Source organism: Oncorhynchus mykiss, chromosome 3 (genome assembly GCF_013265735.2).
Source record: "Oncorhynchus mykiss isolate Arlee chromosome 3, USDA_OmykA_1.1, whole genome shotgun sequence".
Taxonomy (NCBI): Eukaryota; Metazoa; Chordata; class Actinopteri; order Salmoniformes; family Salmonidae; genus Oncorhynchus; species Oncorhynchus mykiss.
In genome coordinates, this window is record NC_048567.1 from 720327 (window position 1) to 741555 (window position 21229).

The following is a 21229-nucleotide window of genomic DNA, read 5'->3' on the forward strand; positions in this document are numbered from 1 at the left end:
TAACTAAAAGGGGCTTAGGGTCTTACCTAACTAACTAAATGAGCATTTAGGGTCTTACCTAACTAACTAACTAACTAACTAAATGAGGGTTAGGGTCTTACCTAAGTAAGGTCTAACTAAATGAGGGTTAGGGTCTTACTTAACTAACTGACTAAATGAGGGTTAGGGTCTTACCTAACTAAGGTCTATCTAAATGAGGGTTAGGGTCTTACCTAACTAACTAACTAACTAAATGAGGGTTATGGTCTTACCTAACTAACTTAATGAGGATCAGGGTCTTACCTAACTAACTAACTCAATTCGGGTTAGGGTCTAACCTAACTAACTAACTAACTAACGAACTAACTAACTGAGGGTTAGGGTCTTACCTAAATAACTAACTAACTAAATGAGGGTCAGGGTCTTACCTAACGAACTAAATGAGGGTCAGGGTTTTACCTAACTAACCAACTAAATGAGGGTCAGGTTCTTACCTAAGTAACTAACTAAATGAGGGTTAGGGTCTTACCTAACTAAGGTCTAGCTAAATGAGGGTTAGGGTCTTACCTAATTAAGGACTAGCTAAATGAGGGTTCGAGTCTTACCTAACTAAGGTCTAAATAAATGAGGGTTAGGGTCTTACCTAACTAACTATCTAAATGAGGGTTAGGGTCTTACTTAACTAACTAACTAAATTAGGCTTACGGTCTTACCTAACTAACTAACTAAATGAGGGTTTGGGTCTTGCCTAACTAACTAAATGAGGGTTAGGTTCCTACCTAACTAACTAAATGAGGGTTGGGGTCTTACCTAACTAACTAAATGAGGGTTAGGTTCCTACCTAACTAACTAAATGAGGGTTAGGGTCTTATCTAACTAAGGTCTAGCTAAATAAGGGTTAGGGTCTTACCTAACTAAGGTCTAGCTAAATGAGGGTTAGGGTCTTACCTAAATAAGGTCTAGCTAAATGAGGGTTAGGGTCTTACCTAACTAACTAACTAACTAAATGAGGGTTAGGGTCTTACCTAACTAACTAACTAAATGAGAGTTAGGGTCTTACCTAACTAAGGTCAAGCTAAATGAGGGTTAGGGTCTTACTTAACTAACTAACTAACTAACTAAATGAGGGTTAGGGTCTTACCTAACTAACTAACTAAATGAGAGTTAGGGTCTTACCTAACTAAGGTCAAGCTAAATGAGGGTTAGGGTCTTACTTAACTAACTAACTAACTAACTAAATGAGGGTTAGAGTCTTACCTAACTAACTAACTAAATAAGGGTTAGGGTCTTGCCTAACTAACTAAATGAGGGTTAGGTTCCTACCTAACTAACTAAATGAGGTTTAGGGTCTTACCTAACTAAATAACTAAATGAGGGTTAGGGTCTTACCCAACTAAGGTCTAAGTAAATGAGTGTTAGGGTCTTACCTAACTAACTAACTAACTAAGTAAATGACGGTTAGGGTCTTACCTAACTAACTAAATGAGGGTTAGGGTCTTACCTAACTAACTAAATGAGGATCAGGGTCTTACCTAACTAACTAACTAACTAAATGAGGGTTAGGGTCTTACCTAACTAAGGTCTAGCTAAATGAGGGTTAGGGTCTTACCTAACTAAGGTCTAGCTCAATGAGGGTTAGGGTCTTACCTAACTAACTATCTAAATGAGGGTTAGGGTCTTACCTAACTAACTAAATGAGGAACAGGGTCTTACCTAACTAAGGTCTAGCTAAATAAGGGTTAGGGTCTTACCTAACTAAGGTCTAGCTAAATGAGGGTTAGGGTCTTACCTAACTAAGGTCTAGCTAAATGAGGGTTAGGGTCTTACCTAACTAACTAACTAACTAAATGAGGGTTAGGGTCTTACCTACCTAACTAACTAAATGAGGGTTAGTATCTTACCTAACTAACTAACTAAATGAGGGTTAGGGTCTTACCTAACTAACTAAATGAGGGTTAGGGTCTTAACTATCTAACATTCTAAATGAGGGTTATGGTCTTACCTAACTAACTAAATGAGGATCAGGGTCTTACCTAACTAACTAACTAAATGAGGGTTAGGGTCTTACCTAACTAAGATCTAGCTAAATGAGGGTTAGGGTCTTACCTAACTAACTAATTAACTAACTAACTAACTAACTAACTAAATGAGGGTTAGGGTCTTACCTAACTAACTAACTATATGAGGTTTAGGGTCTTACCTAACTAACTAACTAAATGAGGGTTAGGGTCTTACCCAACTAAGGTCTAAGTAAATGAGGGTTAGGGTCTTACCTAACTAACTAACTAACTAAGTAAATGAGGGTTAGGGTCTTACCTAACTAACTAAATGAGGATCAGGGTCTTACCTAACTAATTAACTAAATGAGGGTTAGGGTTTTACCTAACTAAGGTTCTAGCTAAATGAGGGTTAGGGTCTTACCTAACTAAGGTCTAGCTAAATAAGTTTAAGGTCTTACCTAACTAAGGTCTAGCTAAATGAGGGTTAGGGTCTTACCTAACTAACTAACTAACTAAATGAGGGTCAGGGTCTAACCTATCTAACTAACTGACGTGATGTATTCTATATTGTTTATCTGTCTGTAACATTAACACCAGGTATTCTGATGTGGTTTCACATACTGTATATCAGATAGGAACTGATCTGTCTGTAACATTAACACCATATATCCTGATGTGGTTTCACATACTGTATATCAGATTGGAACTGATCTGTCTATAACATTAACACCATATATCCTGATGTGGTTTCACATGCTGTATATCAGATAGGAACTGATCTGTCTATAACATTAACACCATATATCCTGATGTGGTTCCACATACTGTATATCAGATAGGAACTGATCTGTCTGTAACATTAACACCAGGTATTCTGATGTGGTTTCACATGCTGTATATCAGATAGGAACTGATCTGTCTATAACATTAACACCATATATCCTGATGTGGTTTCACATACTGTATATCAGATAGGAACTGATCTGTCTGTAACATTAACACCAGGTATTCTGATGTGGTTTCACATGCTGTATATCAGATAGGAACTGATCTGTCTATAACATTAACACCAGGTATTCTGATGTGGTTTCACACACTGTATATCAGATAGGAACTGATCTGTCTATAACATTAACACCATATATCCTGATGTGGTTCCACATACTGTATATCAGATAGGAACTGATCTGTCTGTAACATTAACACCAGGTATTCTGATGTGGTTTCACATACTGTATATCAGATAGGAACTGATCTGTCTGTAACATTAACACCAGGTATTCTGATGTGGTTTCACATGCTGTATATCAGATAGGAACTGATCTGTCTATAACATTAACACCATATATCCTGATGTGGTTTCACAGATGTCAGATACTATTTCACCAAGATGAGAGTTAAGATTCAACGATGAATCAATGGGCATGAACGGTGCCCTATTGCTATGAGTTGTTCTAACAGCTAAATACTCTGAGGATAATCAATACCACAGGACTGTTTGTTAAGCTAGTTCCTACCTGGAGGATTTGGATCAGGACTGTCAAACGCATTCCAATAAGGGACTAGTGTCAGCTGGTTTTTGTTTTTTCCTTTCAATTAAGACCTAGACAACCAGGTGAGGGGAGTTCCTTACTAATTAATTAGTGATCTCAATTCATCAATCAAGTACAAGCGAAGAGCAAAAACCCACAGACATTCGGCCCTACGTTGAATGAGTTTGACAAATATTGTTTATGGCCAAGTCCGCACTGCAGGGTTGAGCCCAGTCAGCACTGCTTATCCACTTCACTCAGCTAAGATTGACATGACAAGGAGACCCAAGAAAACATCAGTCTTAGGAGATGAGCTATGTTCCAGAATGTACTGTCTGTCAGTCTGCAGGAAGGAACAGCTGTATGTGTAACTCTACAGTGTTCTGCTCCAGTATATCAGTCCCTCCACAGTGTTCTGCTTGAATCTATCAGTCCCTCTACAGTGTTCTGCTCCAATATATCAGTCCCTCTATAGTGTCTAGTCTATCAGTCCCTCTACAGTGTTCTGCTCCAATCTATCAGTCCCTCTACAGTGTTCTGCTCCAATATATCAGTCCCTCTACAGTGTTCTGCTCCAATCTATCAGTCCCTCTACAGTGTTCTACTCCAATATATCAGTCCCTCTACAGTGTTCTGCTCCAATATATCAGTCCCTCTACAGTGTTCTGCTCCAATCTATCAGTCCTCTACAGTGTTCTGCTCCAATATATCAGTCCCTCTATAGTGTCTAGTCTATCAGTCCCTCTACAGTGTTCTGCTCCAATATATCAGTCCCTCTATATTGTTCTGCTCCAATATATCAGTCCCTCTACAGTGTTCTACTCCAATATATCAGTCCCTCTACAGTGTTCTGCTCCAATATATCAGTCCCTCTACAGTGTTCTGCTCCAATATATCAGTCCCTCTATATTGTTCTGCTCCAATATATCAGTCCCTCTACAGTGTTCTACTCCAATATATCAGTCCCTCTACAGTGTTCTACTCCAATATATCAGTCCCTCTACAGTGTTCTGCTCCAATCTATCAGTCCCTCTACAGTGTTCTGCTCCAATATATCAGTCCCTCTATAGTGTCTAGTCTATCAGTCCCTCTATAGTGTTCTGCTCCAATATATCAGTCCCTCTACAGTGTTCTGCTCCAATATATTAGTCCCTCTACAGTGTTCTGCTCCAATATATCAGTCCCTCTACAGTGTTCTGCTCCAATCTATCAGTCCCTCTACAGTGTCCAGTCTATCAGTTCCTCTAGTGTCCAGTCTATCAGTCCCTCTACAGTGTCCAGTCTATCAGTCCCTCTACAGTGTCCAGTCTATCAGTCCCTCTGCTGTGTCCAGTCTATCAGTTCCTCTACAGTGTCCAGTCTATCAGTCCCCCTTCAGTGTCCATTCTATGAGTTCCTCTACAGTGTCCAGTCTATCAGTTCCTCTACAGTGTCCAGTCCATCAGTCCCTCTACAGTGTCCAGTCTCTCAGTCCCTCTACAGTGTCCAGTCTATCAGTCCCTGTATTCCTTGCAGGTCCACAGCAGGGCTATTGATTGGGCTGACTGACTCCAGACCAGCCACTCTGCTCCAGCAGACACAAATCAGTGGGCAGCAGCTTTTAATTGTAACTGTCTAGCAGAATGGTGTTGTTTTAATATCCTGTCTATATGTTGATGTAATACACTTACTAGCAGGCAGGCCCGAGCAAGAATCAATTAAGCACAGGAGTCTCCTTTTGTTAAAACCCAATCTTGTTTTAATGATGCATGAAGAAATATTCAAGCATTGACATTTTACTGTCAGTTTCCTTAGAAAAATCAATTAAGATATTACAGGCCTGACCCAGTTCTCCAGTTAATGCTTATTAGGAATGTAATATGATTTACTGTCAGCCCTCCAAGTCTCTGCATCTCCTCCCATTAGCTGGTGCTGTTTCGGAGAGCAGGGAGCTGCTGCCTGGCTGCCGTACAATACCAGATCACTGTCACTTCTCGGGAAGACCTGCTAGATCAACTGGGAGGGAGAGGGGTAATGCCACTGATTGGGATTGGTGGGCAGGTTAAACACAGCGCTCCAGGGCTCCAAGGCTCTACTCTGTTCTGTTCTGTTACCCTACCTCAACGTGACACAGTGGCCACAACGTTACACATCACTCATTTTCATCAGTCATTATCATTAGTCATTATCATGGGCATCCAAAGGGCGGTTTATCCTCAATGTCATGGATACTGTAATTATCTGTATGGTCTTCCTGTCTTGTAGGGACATGTGTGAGCGATACCCCAGTGGTCCCTGGGCGGGGTTGGGGAGTACCGGATTACATGTACATTCCATTACAAAAAAAGGGTAACTGTAATCCGCTACGTTACAACCAAAAATATTGTAATCTGATTACAGATATATATATTTTCAAAACTAGATGATTACTTTGAGGATTACCTTTAAATTCAGAAAGGATGTTTGGGAGGAAAACATTTTTCTGACACTTCTTTGTTTTCTCAATGACATTCAAATCATCAGTTTACGTTTGTTCCACCTGAGTGAGTCTGACCACCAATCAGAGACCACTATGATGACCCACCAATCAGAGACCACTATGATGACTCACCAATCAGAGACCACTATGATGACCCACCAATCAGAGACCACTATGACGACCTACCAAAACAGTGTGGATCCCAGCCAATAGAATAACAGCTGCATAGTGTGGATCCTAATCAATAGAATAACAGCTGCATAGTGTGGATCCCAGCCAATAGAATAACAGCTGCATAGTGTGGATCCCAGCCTATAGAATAACAGCTGCATAGTGTGGATCCCAGCCAATAGAATAACAGTGTGGATCCCAGCCTATAGAATAACAGCTGCACAGTGTGGATCCCAGCCAATAGAATAACAGCTGCACAGTGTGGATCCCAGCCTATAGAATAACTGTGTGGATCCCAGCCTATAGAATAACAGCTGCACAGTGTGGATCCCAGCCAATAGAATAACAGCTACACAGTGTGGATCCCAGCCAATAGAATAAAAGCTGCACAGTGTGGATCCCAGCCAATAGAATAACAGCTGCATAGTGTGGATCCCAGCCTATAGAATAACAGTGTGGATCCCAGCCTATAGAATAACAGCTACATAGTGTGGATCCCAGCCAATAGAATAACAGCTGCATAGTGTGGATCCCAGCCTATATAATAACAGCTGCATAGTGTGGATCCCAGCCTATATAATAACAGCTGCACAGTGTGGATCCCAGCCTATAGAATAACAGTGTGGATCCCAGCCTATAGAATAACAGCTGCACAGTGTGGATCCCAGCCAATAGAATAACAGCTACATAGTGTGGATCCCAGCCTATATAATAACAGCTGCATAGTGTGGATCCCAGCCTATATAATAACAGCTGCATAGTGTGGATCCCAGCCAATAGAATAACAGTGTGGATCCCAGCCTATAGAATAACAGTGTGGATCCCAGCCTACAGAATAACAGTGTGGATCCCAGCCTATAGAATAACAGTGTGGATCCCAGCCTATATAATAACAGCTACATAGTGTGGATCCCAGCCTATATAATAACAGCTGCATAGTGTGGATCCCAGCCAATAGAATAACAGTGTGGATCCCAGCCTACAGAATAACAGTGTGGATCCCAGCCTATAGAATAACAGTGTGGATCCCAGCCTATATAATAACAGCTGCATAGTGTGGATCCCAGCCTATAGAATAACAGCTACATAGTGTGGATCCCAGCCTATAGAATAACAGCTACATAGTGTGGATCCCAGCCTATAGAATAACAGCTGCATAGTGTGGATCCCAGCCTATATAATAACAGCTACATAGTGTGGATCCCAGCCTATATAATAACAGCTACATAGTGTGGATCCCAGCCTATATAATAACAGCTACATAGTGTGGATCCCAGCCTATATAATAACAGCTACACAGTGTGGATCCCAGCCTATGTAGCACTAACTGAAGTTTATTTCGTGCTTCATCCGGGGAGCCGGAGAGTAGAGCATTGGAGTCGTCTGATCTAGAAGTAGAAAAGCGTAGATTCAATTTTCTGAAACATTTTTGGACAGAAAGTTTCAGATTTTTGCAATGTTACGTAGATGGAAAAAGCTGCCCTTGAAATAGTCTTGATATGTTCGTCAAAAGAGATATCAGGGTCCAGAGTAACGCTGGGGTCCTTCACAGTTTTATTTGGAACAACTGTACAACCATCAAGATGACTTGTCAGATTCAACAGAAGGTATTTTTGTTGCTTGAGACCTAGAACTAGCATCTCTGTTGTGTCCGAGTTGAAAAGTAAAACGTTTGCAGCCATCCACTTCCTTACGTCTGAAACACAGGCTTCCAGGAAGGGCAATGTTGGGGCTTCACCATGTTTCATCATAATGTACAGCTGTATATCTTCCACTTAGCAGTGAAAGTTAACATTATGTTTCTGAATGACATCACCAAGAGGTAAAACACGTAGCGGAAACAAGAGTGGTCCTAAAATATAAGCTGTGTATAGTGTAGCTGCTGTTCACAGTGAACATCTTCATATTAAAGCTGTTCATAGTGAAGCTGTTCATAGTGAGGCTGTTCATATTAAAGCTGTTCATAATGAAGCTGTTCATATTAAAGCTGTTCATAATGAAGCTGTTCATATTAAAGCTGTTCATATTAAAGCTGTTCATAATGAAGCTGTTCATAGTGAGGCTGTTCATATTAAAGCTGTTCATAATGAAGCTGTTCATATTAAAGCTGTTCATACTGAAGCTGTTCATATTAAAGCTGTTCATATTAAAGCTGTTCATAATGAAGCTGTTCATATTAAAGCTGTTCATATTGAAGCTGTTCATATTAAAGCTGTTCATATTAAAGCTGTTCATAGTGAGTCTGTTCATATTAAAGCTGTTCATATTGAAGCTGTTCATATTGAAGCTGTTCATATTAAAGCTGTTCATAATGAAGCTGTTCATAGTGAGGCTGTTCATATTAAAGCTGTTCATAGTGAAGCTGTTCATATTGAAGCTGTTCATAATGAAGCTGTTCATATTGAAGCTGTTCATATTAAAGCTGTTCATAGTGAAGCTGTTCATATTACAGCTGTTCATATTGAAGCTGTTCATATTGAAGCTGTTCATAATGAAGCTGTTCATATTAAAGCTGTTCATATTGAAGCTGTTCATAGTGAACATCTTCATAGTAAAGCTGTTCATATTAAAGCTGTTCATATTGAAGCTGTTCATATTGACGCTGTTCATAATGAAGCTGTTCATATTAAAGCTGTTCATATTGAAGCTGTTCATAGTGAACATCTTCATAGTAAAGCTGTTCATATTAAAGCTGTTCATATTAAAGCTGTTCATAGTGAGGCTGTTCATATTGAAGCTGTTCATAGTGGGGCTATTCATATTAAAGCTGTTCATATTGAAGCTGTTCATATTGAAGCTGTTCATATTGAAGCTGTTCATATTGAAGCTGTTCATAGTGAAGCTGTTCATATTGAAGCTGTTCATAGTGAGGCTGTTCATATTGAAGCTGTTCATAGTGAGGCTGTTCATAGTGATGCTGTTCATATTAAAGCTGTTCATAGTGAATCTCCTAGTGAATCTCATAGTGAATCTGTTCATAGTGAGGCTGTTCATAGTGAATCTCATAGTGAATCTGTTCATAGTGAGGCTGTTCATAGTGAATCTCATAGTGAGGCTGTTCATAGTGAATCTCATAGTGAGGCTGTTCATAGTGAATCTCATAGTGAGGCTGTTCATAGTGAAACTCATAGTGAATCTGTTCATAGTGAGGCTGTTCATAGTGAATCTCATAGTGAGGCTGTTCATAGTGAGGCTGTTCATAGTGAAACTCATAGTGAATCTGTTCATAGTGAATCTCATAGTGCCTCCATGCCTCCACTGTACCACCTCTTCCCATAGCAGACATACAGGGACTCACACTCCACCTTTGACCCCTTGTAGATTTGTCCAAGCCCACATGGATCAGCCTCTCTCCAGAGCCAGTACAAACCGTCCCTGAAGGAGCCAGTTCATTTGGATTCCCAAAGCACAGAGTAAAGCACAGAGCATATTGCTATCTGGTATCTTAAAGGTTTGGGCGTTGTTTATTGTTGCTTAGTTCAACACAAGTGGCATGATATACAGTGAAGATCAGAACACTTGTCATGGAATATAGTTAAGTGATATTTACCATTAAACCATTTTGACAATCTGTCTCCTATGACCTCAACTCTGATTCCTTTTCTTCAGGGTTGATTTATTAAGAAACATCTGAATTAATTACTGCTTTTGTTTCATCATCAGGCTCGTAGATGTTGCATTAACCAGGTGTATCTGTAATAAAATGGAATGTAGGAAAATTTAGATTTTTATCTTATTTCAAAAACAATTTGACAACATAATTTTCATCTATTATTGAATTGTCAATGAGGCACCACCTAAAAAACTATTTCCAGGAAAATAATCTAAAACACATTTAATTTTGAGCATTTCAGTAAATAATATACAATTCAAAACAAATTCACAAAACAATGAGAAATCTTCTACAACCGTTGTTTTATTTCAAATAATCCGTTTCTATAGTAACATACAATTTGTCTCCGTCAAGATATTTGCTGTGGGTCATACAGGTAGGAAGGTGTCAGGCAGGTTTTAATTCTATAACACACAATAACCACGTAAAATGTGGAGTGGCTTGCAGGAAGTGCACTGTGACACGGTTTCCCCTGACGTGGCAGCAACATTAGCATTGGTCATTACTGTTAGACAGACAGTGGTATGCTTGGTGTACAGGCTCATATTGGCCCTGTGTGGTTAGCTACCTGTATGACAGGCTTGTTGGGGACAGGAGAAACAGCTGTCTTGGCCTGTGAGCTTTAGTAATTAGGCCTGTCATCTCTCTCTGGTCCCCCTTCAGCCGCGCTCCTCAGCCCCACACTAGGCCCGCTCCACAAAATGCTAATATTTTGCTTTCATTGTCACATTCACCTTGACACGGATATTGCCTGGGAGCATAACTGTATGAGATGCCTGTGAATGTGTATTGTTCCTTCTGATAAACCTGCTTCCTGTGTAGCTGGAGGCACCAGCAGCCATCAGATAACGTCTCCTCTAGTGTCATCAATCACCTGCTCTGACAGACGGCCTTCCAATACATTATTTTTTTTTACATCCAGGAACATGCTTAATTATTTGTACTGTAATTAGTTGGGAAAATGTCAGGAAATGTCAGCTGTGTGTAGCTGTGGAAGGGCTCTGCTTGAAAGCTGCAATGACTGAAGTATCATTAGTGTCACATAACTAGACAGGATTCAGCTGGGGAGGGGAGGCAGGGCTTCTCACAACCTAATCACTGTGGGTTACAGGCTGGTTTTAGAGACAGCTTCAGTGTAACAGCCTGGTTCAGTGATAGAGGCTGGTTATAGAGGCTAGTTCAGTTGCAGGCTGGTTATAGAGGCTAGTTCAGTTCCAGGCTGGTTATAGAGGCTAGTTCGGTTGCAGGCTTGTTATAGAGGCTAGTTCAGTTGCAGGCTGGTTATAGAGGCTAGTTCAGTTGCAGGCTGATTATAGAGGCTAGTTCAGTTCCAGGCTGGTTATAGAGGCTAGTTCAGTTGCAGGCTGGTTATAGAGGCTAGTTCAGTTCCAGGCTGGTTATAGAGGCTAGTTCAGTTGCAGGCTGGTTACAAAGGCTAGTTCAGTTGCAGGCTGGTTATAGATGCTAGTTCAGTTGCAGGCTGGTTATATATACTAGTTCAGTTGCAGGCTGGTTATATATACTAGTTCAGTTGCAGGCTGGTTATAGAGGCTAGTTCAGTTGCAGGCTGGTTATATATACTAGTTCAGTTGCAGGCTGGTTATATATACTAGTTCAGTTGCAGGCTGGTTATAGAGGCTAGTTCAGTTGCAGGCTGGTTATATATACTAGTTCAGTTGCAGGCTGGTTATATATACTAGTTCAGTTGCAGGCTGGTTATAGAGGCTAGTTCATTTGCAGGCTGGTTATAGATGCTAGTTCAGTTGCAGGCTGGTTATGTATACTAGTTCAGTTGCAGGCTGGTTATATATGCTAGTTCAGTTGCAGGCTGGTTATAGATGCTAGTTCAGTTGCAGGCTGGTTATATATACTAGTTCAGTTGCAGGCTGGTTATAGAGGCTAGTTCAGTTGCAGGCTGGTTATAGATGCTAGTTTAGTTGCAGGCTGGTTATAGATACTAGTTCAGTTGCAGGCTGGTTATAGAGGCTAGTTCATTTGCAGGCTGGTTATAGATACTAGTTCAGTTGCAGGCTGGTTTTAGAGGCTAGTTCATTTGCAGGTTGGTTATAGAGGCTAGTTTAGTTGCAGGCTGGTTTAGTTACAGGCTGGTATTAAAGTTTGGCTATAGAGGAGGGTTTTTTAAGCTGTTTGAGTGTTACAGCTTGGTTTAGATACAGGCTGGTTTAGTTACAGGCTGGTTTAGTTACAGGCTGGCTCACTTACAGGCTGGTTTTAGAGGCTAGTTTTAGAGGTTGATGTTAGCTAGCATGAAGGCCATCTTATTAGCAACAGCAGTATTATTCTCCATGTCTTGTTCCCTATTTCCTCCCATCAGTATTATTCTCCATGTCTTGTTCCCTCCTCTCTCCTCCCATCAGTATTATTCTCCATGTCTTGTTCCCTCCTCTCTCCTCCCATCAGTATTATTCTCCATGTCTTGTTCCCTCCTCTTTCCTCTCATCAGTATTATTCTCCATGTCTTGTTCCCTCCTCTCTCCTCCCATCAGTATTATTCTCCATGTCTTGTTCCTGTTAAACTGGGCCTATTTGACCCTGTTAAACTGGGCCTATTTCACCCTGTCAAACTGGGCCTATTTGACCCTGTTAAACTGGGCCTATTTCACCCTGTCAAACTGGGTCTATTTGACCCTGTTAAACTGGGCTTATTTGACCCTGTTATACTGGGCCTATTTCACCCTGTCAAACTGGGCCTATTTCACCCTGTCAAACTGGGCCTATTTGACCCTGTTAAACTGGGCCTATTTGACCCTGTTAAACTGGGCCTATTTGACCCTGTCAAACTGGGCCTATTTGACCCTGTTAAACTGGGCCTATTTGACCCTGTCAAACTGGGCCTATTTGACCCTGTCAAATTGGGCCTATTTGACCCTGTCAAACTGGGCCTATTTGACCTTTTTAAACTGGGCCTATTTGACCCTGTTAAACTGGGCCTATTTGACCCTGTTAAACTGGGCCTATTTGACCCTGTTAAACTGGCTGCCATAAACAGACATCACAGAAATACAGTTGAATATTCTCTCTAGAAAACCGGGTAAAGCATCCCCCTTTTCAATACAATGAATAACAAGTCAAGTTGCTGACTGAAAAGGTAATGAGAATCCTTATTCAGCCATGAGCAGGTTTCTAGCTGCATCCATTTGTCGTCCTCCTTGCTAAACCTCATCATGTCATTATCAACATTTAATCATTGTTTTTGCACCACTAGTGGACATGGATATTAAATAGCCTTCCAAACAAATTATATGACCGTTAGTTGTTGCATTCAGCTGCTAGCGACTGTTAAATACATATTCTAGTGTTTATATGATTACTGATCCTTTAATAGGTACAGACAGGAAGCCTGAATTGCCATCCAACACCAAGATCATTTACAATTGTTTGAATAAATCCAGCAGGAATATCTTTTGTTTGGGGGAAAAAATCTGTGGCATTATGAGGTCCCTGAAGAGTTCACTGGTCATTCCTCTTCCAAGGGAAGACTGTGTGGGAGAAAGGGGGAGGAGGGGGGGGACACTGGAGGGTTCACTGGTCATTCCTCTTCCAAGGGAAGACTATGGGAGAAAGGGGGAGGAGGGTGAGGACACTGGCGCAGCATACACCCCCGCAGAGCCCCCCCCCCCCTCAAAAATGTTTTGGACCACCCAGATAGCATACGAACACGTCATAAGCCATGCAATAAATGTTTAGAATGACAGGAAATGTACTTTAAAACTGGGGGGGGGGGGCTAGCTGCGTGAAATTGCGTTATGCCAGTGGGGGAGGATGGGGGAGGAGGAAGCGGCAGGGGGCACAGGAGAGGTTGGGGGGAGCAGGGCACAGCTATACCTGGCCCACGGACAGACACCACTGATGGTCATCCAACATCTCCTTAATTAGCCAGCAGTCTGGCAGTGGAGCACGTTGCTGTGATGTGGCAGGCCTGGTTAGATATGCTGCCAGATGCAGAGCCACCTTCAGCATGTCATTCCATTGTCTAGCAGGGGACACAGAGCCTCCTCCAGCAGGCAGGGAACAGAGGAGGGGGACAGGGAGCGCCAGGCAGTAACAACATGGGGACGTCTTGGCTGGTTCTCCATGACTGCTCCAGCTGAGACAGGACAGTAGAGGTGACCCCTAGTGATCTTGACCTTCAGAGAGCAGACTGGGTGGATTAACACTGTACCGTTATAGCCTCTACAGTAGACTGACTGTGAAGGAGAATAGAATAGTGACTCTATTGGAGAAATCATTCAGTGGAACACTGTCACTGTACTGTTGGAGCTAGAAACACAAGCGTTTTTCGCTGCACTCGTGATAACATCTGCTAAACATGTGTATGTGACCAATAACAGTTTATTTGATTTGATTTCTACCATTCATGATCATTGATAAAAATGGGTTATTTTAGGATTTGCCAACAAAGTGCTCCGGTGACAAGTTGACATTAGCATGTTTTTTCTTGTTGAACATAAATGTGAATACTGTGTGTTTCATCCAAACCAGTGAAATATTTCTGTCTCGAGATGATCAGTCTTCTTCTAGTGGCTCTACGGGTGGTTTGGACCTCCGTAAAGCCAGAGGATTATTCATGGTAGAAGTATTACGCTGTTTACTAAATAACCTAATATCCACAAACAGCACAAGACATATTTAGAACAGGTCTCAGAACAGTTTCATGGTGCTCAAGCATTATCTGTTAGGATGACAGTTCTGGATTGGGAACCCCATGTAAATGCATTTAAAGGGCTCAGTTTGGTGAGGATTCAAGAAGACATATTCTATGATATTAAATTAATCTGCACTTCAATATGTAGAGCAAAGATCTGCAAAATCATAGACTGTGTAAACATTTCCCAGAGCCTTCTAAGATTCCTGAATTATAATAGTGTTATTTCCATAGATATAAATACATTCTGGATAGTTGTGGCATCTGTGTATTTTAACAGGATTAGTACTGTGACAGCAGCCCAACGTTGTGTGGATGTTAGTTCTGTGACAGCAGCCCAACATTGTGCTGATGTTAGTCCTGTGACAGCAGCCCAACATTGTGTTAACATTAGTCCTGTGACAGCAGCCCAACATTGTGTTAACATTAGTACTGTGACAGCAGCCCAACATTGTGTTAACATTAGTCCTGTGACAGCAGCCCAACATTGTGTTAACATTAGTCCTGTGACAGCAGCCCAACGTTGTGTTAACATTAGTACTGTGACAGCAGCCCAACGTTGTGTTGATGTTAGTACTGTGACAGCAGCCCAACGTTGTGTTGATGTTAGTACTGTGACAGCAGCCCAACGTTGTGTTGATGTTAGTACTGTGACAGCAGCCCAACGTTGTGTTGATGTTAGTACTGTGACAGCAGCCCAACGTTGTGTTGATGTTAGTACTGTGACAGCAGCCCAACGTTGTGTTGATGTTAGTACTGGGAGACCCATGTTGCTGCGTACAATTGGCCCAGCATTGTCCGGATTAGGGGAGGGGTATGGTCGGGCGGGAAATGCTTGGCCGGGCAGGAAGTGCTTGTCGTGCTCTAGCAACTCCTTGTGGTGGGCTTTGCGTATGCCCGTTGACTCGTGTCGCAAGTTCTACGTTGTTTCCTCCGACACATTGGTGCGAATGGCTTCCGGGTTAAGCGAGCAGCGTGCCCAGAAGCAGCCCAGCTTGGCAGAGTAGTGTTTCAAAGGACGCATGGCTCTCGATCTTCGCCTCTCCTGAGTCCGTACGGGAGTTGCAGCAATCGGCCCAAACTGTAACTACTAAGTGGATATCACTAAATTGGGGAGAAAAATATATAATATGTATGTATGTATGTATAACTTCAGGAACGCCTCCACTTCATGAGGTCTGACTGTGTATGTATAACTCCAGGATCGCCTCCACTTCATGAGGTCTGACTGTGTATGTATAACTTCAGGATCGCCTCCACTTCATGAGGTCGGACTGTGTATGTATAACTTCAGTAAAGCCTCGACTTCATGAGGACTGACTGAGGACATTTAGCTTCAGTAAATCCTTCACTCCCAACATGTATGTCTGTCCCTGTGTTAACTGTCCTCTTCTAGAGCCACCAGCTTGAAAGGCTTTCCTCAGACTGGAGGAGTCATGTCAATAGTGACACAACCTGATTTACAACAAATTAAATCAACTAATGTGATCATGGTCCTCAACAGGTTTTACTTCCTAATTACCTCTCAGAATACACCGGATTGTAGAATTGAACCCAAACACACTCTTTGAGTGGGTTTTAGTTATAATGTAATAATGCACTGTAGAGTAGAATCCAAACATACCCTTAATATACTATATGTTCTATATAATACACTGGACTGTAGAAAAGTATCGTAGCATGTGTTTAACCTTGGAATATAGTATATTACACAGTAGACCCCAAACAGTATCGTACCATGTGTTTAACCTTGGAATATAGTATATTACACAGTAGACCCCAAACAGTATCGTACCATGTGTTTAACCTTGGTATATAGTATATTACACAGTAGACCCCAAACAGTATCGTACCATGTGTTTAACCTTGGAATATAGTATATTACACAGTAGACCCCAAACAGTATCGTACCATGTGTTTAACCTTGGAATATAGTATATTACACAGTAGACCCCAAACAGTATCGTACCATGTGTTTAACCTTGGAATATAGTATATTACACAGTAGACCCCAAACAGTATCATACCATGTGTTTAACCTTGGAATATAGAATATTACACAGTAGACCCCAAACAGTATCGTACCATGTGTTTAACCTTGGAATATAGAATATTACACAGTAGACCCCAAACAGTATCGTACCATGTGTTTAACCTTGGTATATAGTATATTACACAGTAGACCCCAAACAGTATCGTACCATGTGTTTAACCTTGGAATATAGAATATTACACAGTAGACCCCAAACAGTATCGTACCATGTGTTTAACCTTGGAATATAGAATATTACACAGTAGACCCCAAACAGTATCGTACCATGTGTTTAACCTTGGTATATAGTATATTACACAGTAGACCCCAAACAGTATCGTACCATGTGTTTAACCTTGGAATATAGTATATTACACAGTAGACCCCAAACAGTATCGTACCATGTGTTTAACCTTGGAATATAGTATATTACACAGTAGACCCCAAACAGTATCGTACCATGTGATTTAACCTTGGAATATAGTATATTACACAGTAGACCCCAAACAGTATCGTACCATGTGTTTAACCTTGGAATATAGTATATTACACAGTAGACCCCAAACAGTATCGTAGCATGTGTTTAACCTTGGTATATAGTATATTACACAGTAGACCCCAAACAGTATCGTACCATGTGTTTAACCTTGGAATATAGTATATTACACAGTAGACCCCAAACAGTATCGTACCATGTGATTTAACCTTGGAATATAGTATATTACACAGTAGACCCCAAACAGTATCGTACCATGTGTTTAACCTTGGAATATAGTATATTACACAGTAGACCCCAAACAGTATCGTACCATGTGATTTAACCTTGGAATATAGTATATTACACAGTAGACCCCAAACAGTATCGTACCATGTGTTTAACCTTGGAATATAGTATATTACACAGTAGACCCCAAACAGTATCGTACCATGTGTTTAACCTTGGAATATAGTATATTACACAGTAGACCCCAAACAGTATCGTACCATGTGTTTAACCTTGGTATATAGTATATATTTCTGGAATATGTGGGTATATTTCACTAAATTTATTTCATTGTTTATTAATTCAGAATATTAACTCAGAATATTAATTCAGAATATTCATATATACCTATCCTGTTTGGCGCTGGCAGATAGGTAGACGAATATTAACTCAGAATATTCATATATACCTATCCTGTTTGGCGCTGGCAGATAGGTAGACGAATATTAACTCAGAATATTCATATATACCTATCCTGTTTGGCGCTGGCAGATAGGTAGACGAATATTAACTCAGAATATTCATATATACCTATCCTGTTTGGCGCTGGCAGATAGGTAGACGAATATTAATTCAGAATATTCATATATACCTATCCTGTTTGGCGCTGGCAGATAGGTAGACGAATATTAATTCAGAATATTCATATATACCTATCCTGTTTGGCGCTGGCAGATAGGTAGACGAATATTAATTCAGAATATTCATATATACCTATCCTGTTTGGCGCTGGCAGATAGGTAGACGAAAATTAATTCAGAATATTCATATATACCTATCCTGTTTGGCGCTGGCAGATAGGTAGACGAATATGAATTCAGAATAAAATGGTATTTTCCTGAAAACAATGATCTATCTTCAGTCATATAGATCACATGCAAGACATATTAAAGCAACTTTAGTACAAAGTTTGGACCCACAACCTCGTGCATATTTCTGGAAGCATGCGAGAGGACGATAATCTAATCAATTTCAGAGAAAGGAAGAAAAACAAACAGAAAAGACAAGAGGAATCAAATAAAACAACGTTCAGAAATTTATCCACCAATTGTCTGAGTCGCTGTAGATGGGAAATCCTCTTAGAACACCTCCTCTCTTTATCCACCACCACAATATCATGCATATTTCATACAGCCAGATTACTAAAACACTATTGTCTGTCCTTCTGTTGTATGTCTTTATAATTACACCTTGAAGCCATAGAGGGATTTTTTTTCTCTTTCTCCATATTCATGAAAAGCAGACTTGTAATTTGATAAAGGGAAGCGTTGTGTTGTGAACTTCATTGAGACGGCATCACGGAGCCGTATTAAAGTGGGCATCTGTGTTCGGGCAGCATTAATCTCTTCAAGCACATTCCAGCTGCTGTGATGTGATAAGTCCTAAACAGGCTCAAGCTAAGCAAACCAGACAGCTCTACTATTGGCTTTATAATTGCTTAATTAAACTTTTGTCACTAATCATTATGAGGGCAATAGAGCTGTTATACAGGCTTCTCTTCAACAAAAATCAATAAACTGTTGGAGCTAATTTCTCCTCAGTTTTTTGTCCTGCAAATGAAATTCATTGCTGGCGGTAAGTGATCTGTGGGCCTGCAGAGCAGCTGATATGAGCTGCCATCACCATGTGAATTGAGGCTATTCAATAGCACATGAATATGAACAAATGGCAAACATAAATCTCCTGCATGAAGTACACCTTCTCTCCTTTTATTATGGAACAATTGACCCATCCAGAAGGAAGTCTAATGCAAGGGAAGCATTTAGATTTCAATGACAGCGCACTCTCCTGGACCTGAAAGATGATGCTATGAAAAAGATTAATATGCTAATTATTTCCCCCCTTATTCCTCTTTTCCACATTTGCGTCGGGTTATTAGGTTACTGTGAAGCGTGTAAATAAGGGGAGTGTTTTGTCAAGGAATGGCTGCCAGGTTCTCTGTGTGATTTAGATCAGTGACATGCATCTGCCCAGGACTAGCACTTTGGTTTATTACAACCTGTTTTTACAGCACTTCATAAAATGCTTGTTAATATGCATTGTTTTTATCCTAGTGAGCTGGAAAGCACATGGGCTGGAAACACAACAGATTGTTTATCCTAGTGAGCTGGAAAGCACATGGGCTGGAAACACAACAGATTGTTTATCCTAGTGAACTGGAAAACACATCCGATTGTTTGTCCTAGTGAGCTGGAAGCACATGGGCTGTAAACACAACAGACTGTTTATCCTAGTGAGCTGGAAACACATCAGATTGTTTGTCCTAGTGTGCTGGAAGCTCATGGGCTGGAAACACATCAGATTGTTTATCCTAGTGAGATGGAAACACATCAGATTGTTTATCCTGGTGAGCTGGAAGCACATGGGCTGTAAACACAACAGATTGTGTATCCTAGTGAGATGGAAGCACATCAGACTGTTTATCCTAGTGAGATGGAAACACATCAGAGTGTTTATCCTAGTGAGATGGAAACACATCAGATTGTTTATCCTAGTGAGCTGGAAACACATCAGATTGTTTATCCTAGTGAGCTGGAAACACATGGGCTGGAAACACATTGGGGATGAAAAGAGATGGCAGCTTCTCTCGGAGGGACACCACAAAGCTTTGTCTTCATATAGGAAATTACAGACCACTGGAGGGTCTTTATATAGGGCATTACAGACCACTGTAGGGTCTTTATATAGAGCATTACAGACCACTGGAGGGTCTTTATATAGGACATTACAGACCACTGGAGGGTGTTTAGATAGGACATTACAGACCACTGGAGGGTCTTTATATAGGGCATTACAGACCACTGGAGGGTCTTTAAATAGGGCATTACAGACCACTGGAGGGTCTTTATATAGGACATTACAGACCACTGGAGGGTCTTTAAATAGAGCATTACAGACCACTGGAGGGTCTTTATATAGGACATTACAGACCACTGGAGGGTCTTTATATAGGACATTACAGACCACTGGAGGGGAGGGTCTTTATATAGGACATTACAGATCACTTGATGGTCTTTAGATAGGACATTACAGACCACTGGAGGGTCTTTATATAGGACAATTTTTATTGCCATATAATTTGTATATGTTCTCTATAGTTATGTATTTCAAAATGTAATTTGACCAATTCTGCACATTTGGGCAACGTCCTGGCAGACTTGATTCAAATTATTGTGTAGTGATGTAATTCTTCACTGGATCAGTCAGAAACTTTGCGAACACACTGCTGCCATCTTGTGGACAACATCTGAAGTACACATAGGATCCTGTCTCAATGTATGGCCTTTTTCTTGCATTTCCAAGATGGAAGAAAATAAATAATTAAAAACACATGTTTTTTTGATTGTATTATCTGTTACCAGATCTAATGTGTTATATTCTCCTACAATAATTTCATATTTCCAAAAACTTCCAAATGTTTCTTTTCAAACAGTTTTAAGAATATGCATATCCTTCCTTCAGGTCCTGAAGGATGAGTAGGATGGATGAGGAGGGGGATTTGCCAAGGAGAGATGCTTCTGTGCTTAAAAATGCAAACATACACGTTTTTATACAAGGTGATGTAGTTGTAGTGTTAGAGACTTGTTATAGAATACACACTATGGACATATGAAGGATCTATAGAAACAGACATGTTAGAGAGTACACACTATGGACATATGAAGGATCTATAGAAACAGACATGTTAGAGAGTACACACTATGGACATATGAAGGATCTATAGAAACAGACATGTTAGAGAGTACACACTATGGACATATGAAGGATCTATAGAAACAGACATGTTAGAGAGTACACACTATGGACATATGAAGGATCTATAGAAACAGACATGTTAGAGAGTACACACCATGCACATATGAAGGTTATATAGAAACAAACATGTTAGAGAGTACACACTATGGACATATGAAGCAGTAGGAGTAGTAATATCAGAAGTAGTAGTAATATCAGAATATCAGAAGTAGTAGTAATAGTATCAGCAGCATCAGTAGTAGTAGTAATATCAGTAGAA